The 5,156-nt window shown below is 47.5% G+C and overlaps 1 long non-coding RNA gene across 1 annotated transcript; it reads left to right on the forward strand.

Annotated features, from left to right (window-relative positions):
• The first annotated feature begins 10 nt into the window (after positions 1-10).
• Positions 11-4,528, forward strand: LOC145722954 (uncharacterized). Its single transcript, XR_014147530.1, has 2 exons — positions 11-3,329; positions 4,085-4,528. It is a non-coding gene; the product is annotated as an uncharacterized LOC145722954 (long non-coding RNA).
• Positions 4,529-5,156: the final 628 nt, after the last annotated feature.

Genomic DNA, 5,156 nt, shown 5'->3' on the forward strand with positions numbered 1-5,156 from the left:
AAAAATTCTGATATATCTTGAAGTTTTCATATAAGGAATGGTGTCCCTGAATATATATATTAAATGCATGAATAGAACAAATACTCTAGTGGCTCTCTTTCTCGAGATTTAGTCAGTAGAAATTCAGGTGCCTCAGATCTAGTAGCTTTCCTGAGGGCATAATTCAGTACAACAAACATTTACTGAGTCGGTACTTTGAGTAGAATATCAAGATTAACAAGAGGTGATTGTTGGGGCACCTGAATGGCTCCATTGGTTAAGCGACTGACTCTTGATTTTGGCTCGGGTCATGATCTTAGGGTTGTGAGATCCAGGCCTGCATGGGACTCTGGACTGGGGAAGGAGCCTGCTTAAGATTCTCTCTCTCTCTTTCCCTCTGCCCCTCCCCCGCTAAAAACCCCCCAGAAAACAAGAGGTGATTGTTGTCCCCAAGGAATCTGCATTATAGTGAAGAGTGCACTTCCCACATAAATTTAATATAAATTACATCGAAATCAGTGCTGTAACAGGACTATAATCAGAAAGCAAAGATGGGTGAGAGCCCAGGACTCCTGGGGGAAGAGGATGGGTCTAGACTGGGGGACACTGAGAGAGAAGACAGTTTAAAATTTTGATAACTTAATTCCTTTTTTCTTTCTGAGTAAGACGTTGTGTTGTTGACATCCTTTCTACAAGATCTAAGAGGCCCTATGGAATCAGTATTCCCAAAACGTCCCCCAGAGTTATGAAACCCATTGAAAGCATAACCACTGGCGGATGCGGGCCCAGTCATTCAGAATTCTGGGAAGTAGGAGTCAAGAGTCTTCCGAACCAGAGGTGGCGCTGTAACACTGGGGCCATCTCATCCAGGTTCAGGAATCCCCGTTGTCGCCGAATGGGTAACGCTACAGCCTCACGTTTTTGGTGGTGGATATCGAAACACATGGGATGTAAAGCCACCGAAAGAGTACTAGATAGTAAAGAAAGAAACTGATGATTGAAACATGATTAGAGGGGCGCCTGGGTGACTCAGTCGTTAAGTGTCTGCCTTTGGCTCAGGTCATGGTCCTGGGGTCCTGGGATCGAGCCCCGCATGGGGCTCCCTGCTTGGCGGGAAGCCTGCTTCTCCCTCTCCCACTTCCCCGCTTGTGTCCCCTCTCTCGCTGTGTCTCTCTCTGTCAAATAAATACAATCTTTAAAAATAAATGAATAAATAAAACATGATTATAACCAGTGTTTCCAACAAAGCCTAAACGGGCTACACCAAGCCCTGAGAGTGAGCAAATGAGAGACTTACAGATATTTTTTCCCCCCAAAAGCCTCATTTGTGTCGAGGGCGCCTTATGACTTTAGTGCCATCTGTTCCTTTCAAAGCGCTTCCTTTTATTTTATTTCCATGTTTATGATTCCCAACATACATAGTTCCATAATGGGGGTTTACCATACCCAGAATGCCGGTGCCAGGGATAATGCAGGTGGAAGCATCGCCAGGTGTTGTAAAGAAGGTGTGTGTCCTTTCACGGAAGAGAACTTGCGCATAGGTGCGAATGTGCCCAGCCGTCCAGCAAACACACGAGAGCAGATGCAAAATGAGCAGGCGGGAAGCCCTGGCTTTGGGACCGAGGACAACCCCAGTGTAGGCGTGGCAAGCCTAGCTGGAAGGTTCGGGTACTAGCGTTGGGGGCGGGGAAACTGCACCACGACGAACAGCACCACAGCACCTACCCCCCTGCAAAGTCAGCCTCGGAGCCCCATGTTGCGAAAGCTCTCTGGGAAAAGGCTCTAGACTCGTGTAATTCCACGCAGGGGGAGCTGTTGGTCGTGGCTCTGGGGACGCTCATGGCTGTTGTCATGGTCGTCATTTTACTGCGGTGGCGGTTGCCAAACCAAAACAGAAAATGAAGAAGAGAACAACTCCTATGAAAAGATTTCCTCTCCAGCACACGGAACTTGTTGACTGAGTTGGAGTTGTATTCTCTCTAGGCCTCTGCCATCCTCTGCGCTGTCAAACGAGTAAGATTTGTGGGTGGCGAGATGATGTCATCTGTATTCGGCAGCTTGTAGTAATTTCCACTCCCGGCCCTGCTCAGAGGTTGAGATTCTTGCAGGAAATGGGATCTGAGCTTACAGACGAAAGCCTCACTTTTCTTTTCCATTGACATCCCAATACTGTCCCCTTTTGCGATGACAATTGTGCTGTCACCAACATTATGTCATACTATCTCCCTTGAAATGGCCTCATCGCAGCGTGTGAGCGCAGCTGTGAAAACAAAACCGATGTTACCGTCAGCTCTGTAAATCCTCGAGGCACATAGTAATGAGCTTGCCGTTTTGAAGGACTGTCAAAAATGTAATGGCAGAGGCGTGGCCACTGCGAGTGAGTCAAAAGCAGGATTCAAGAGGTCGGGAGGCAGTGACACATCAGGCCTGGCCGCTGGGCTCCTGTCATGTGCGTCCCCAGGGCGTCAAAGTGGGGGCTCCACGGCAGCTTCGGGAAACGTGCCCCCGGACAGCCCGAGGAGAAACTGCCCCCCTGCCTTGCTGAGTCACGCTTAGACCACGGGATGGGGGGCCGCTTGTATTAACCAGGTTATGGCCAGGGGATGACCAAGGGCAGATCAAGGGATGCTGTCATATTCTGGACACAGCACTGACCCTAGCGCTCTCCAGATCTGAAAGGTGGAGTCCCAGCTACAACCTGTGATCCCAAATCTGGAGAAGCATCAACAACCAAATAGAACAAATGTACAAGGACCAGATACTGTCAGCTGGCGGGGCAAAGCAACAGAAGGCTCCTGGTGTTGGAAAGGAGCTTCAGCTGACAGGAGGTGGTGTGGAGGGACAGGAGAGGATGAGGCATGACTAAATGTGGATCGAAACGTCAGCCAAAGGAAGGTTCGCTTCCTGTATTCCACAGACGGCAAACACCGGCGAACTCACAGAACTGCGTACTTCGGGGACACCAGCAGTGACGTCATCTGTACTTGCTCTGTGAAGTGCCCCTTCTGAGAACCGGGGGCACACCCCCATACAGCCACAGACGGGGTGGGCTGTGGGCAGCTGGGGCCGCAGGCTGCCCTGCTTCACGGAGAGCTAGCATTGTGCCTGGAGCTCTCCTAGCAGCTTCGCTTGCTCTCTTGCTCTTTGGTCTCGTCGTTTGCGGTGTTAAAATGGGCAGAGAGGACAATAAGGAAAGGAAGGTCACCACGTCGTCAGACAAGGGTGCCTCCTTCAGAGAGCTGCGTCTGGCAGCAGCCGTCTGGTCAGCGGGCATCTCTTCCGAGGGTGCATCTGTCCTCCCAAAATGGAAGGCCATTCTGAGGTGCATTCTCACCCAGTGAAGGAACGAGGTGCGTGGTGTTTCACTTTGCCGGGGCTGTGTGACAAGCACCACACACTGGGTAGCTTAAACGCCAGAAACTTATATTCTGACAGTTCTGGAATCTGGAAGTCTAAGATCAACGTGCCGGCAGGACTGGTTTCTTCTGAGGCCTCTCTCCTTGGCTTGTAGACGGCTGAGTTCTCCCTGGGTCCTCACGTGGTCTTTCCTCTGTGCACGTCTGTGTCCTCACCTCCTCTTCTTTTAAGGACACCCATCCTATTAGATTAGGGCCCACCCTCCATGATCTCATTTAACTCAATTACCTCTGTAAAGTTCTCCTTAACTTACATACAGTCACATTTTGAGGTTCTGGGGGTTGCAACTTCAACATGTGAATTTGGGGGGCACACAATTCAGCCCATCCATAACACATAGAACCCTCAGGGTCTGTGCGCCCCCCAGCTAAACTCAGGCATGCTTACTGCGCTGACGAGACAGAATTGCAGGGGTGCAACTAGGGGGACCACTCAAGAACCTCGAACCCTGGACCATTTGGACCTGGCTTCAGAGCTCTAGTGTAAAATTCTGTCACTAGTCCTTTTTTTGCATTTCAAAACAGCTCTTCATGTCTTATGCAAGGGACAAAGTTTCAAGCTGCTGTGGAAATTTTTTTCTGGGGGAAAGAGTGGATTTCTTCCTTTACTTCTTCCAAAAGAAGTTTCCAGGGTGTAGGGCATTTCTTAAAATCCATATGAGGTCCTCATTATTGTGTCTGTTTTGCAGACAAAACACTTTGCCAGGAAGTCTTTGGCAGAGGCAGCCCTGGAGCTCAGAAATTCCAGACTCCTCAAGCCTCAGTGAGACAGATGTGAGCGGTTACCAGTGCCCACATGCACAGTCTGACTGCACGTAGCGACGAGATGCACCTAAGAAGGCCCTGGGCTGCTTCCTGTGATAGGAGAGGGAGGACGCCACTGCACGTGTCGGGGTTTGGCTGGAACAACAGGAATAGGACCGCTGTGTTTTGAAAAATGCAAAGAGATTTTTAATGGAGCAGAGAAGTTATAGTTACATCACTGGGGCTTGCCCATCATTAAATGCATTTGGTTTATTTTATATTATGTCTGACCTACGTGTGTGAGGCTGTAGATTCTTCCATGTTTAGTAAAAACGCTGAGCAAGAAGGCACAACTGAATAAATACCAGATATTCAAGACCTGATTTTTTTTTTTAATTTTAAGTGATCTTTTTTTTTTAAATTTTTTATTCTTATGTTAATCCCCATACATTACATCATTAGTTTTAGATGTAGTGTTCCATGATTCATTGTTTGTGCATAACACCCAGTGCTCCATGCAGAATGTGCCCTCCTCAATACCCACCACAAGGCTAACCCATCCTCCCACCCCCCTCCCCTCTAAAACCCTCAGTTTGTTTTTCAGAGTCCATCGCAAGACCTGATTTTTAATGTTGGTCAAAAGGTACACGCCTTCACAGTTGTCTCATTATTTCGAAGCATGAAGACTGAAGACCTGATTTTGTTGCCTTCATGCAATCAGTTATTGAAGTGTTTTCAACTTCGGTCTTCTTTATACTCATGGGATTTTTTTTTTTTTAAAGAGGGAAAAAATAGAAGGTAATGACATAAGCAGAAAAAAAAACTGATTTGGACTAAAACTCCTTAAACAGATATTTTTATTTCTATGGAGACATAAGTTTACTGACAATTTAAAAAGAGATGAAAATATATGGTGTAAGTTTTTTTTTGAAAACATCTCTCAAAGTTTCCATAAGGGTCTCTGTTTATAAACAACTTTAAAATTAATTTCATTGCCTTAGGTGCCAGGAATTTAGA

Source organism: Leptonychotes weddellii, chromosome 8 (assembly GCF_054177405.1).
Source record: "Leptonychotes weddellii isolate Sample4059 chromosome 8, ASM5417740v2, whole genome shotgun sequence".
Taxonomy (NCBI): domain Eukaryota; kingdom Metazoa; phylum Chordata; class Mammalia; order Carnivora; family Phocidae; genus Leptonychotes; species Leptonychotes weddellii.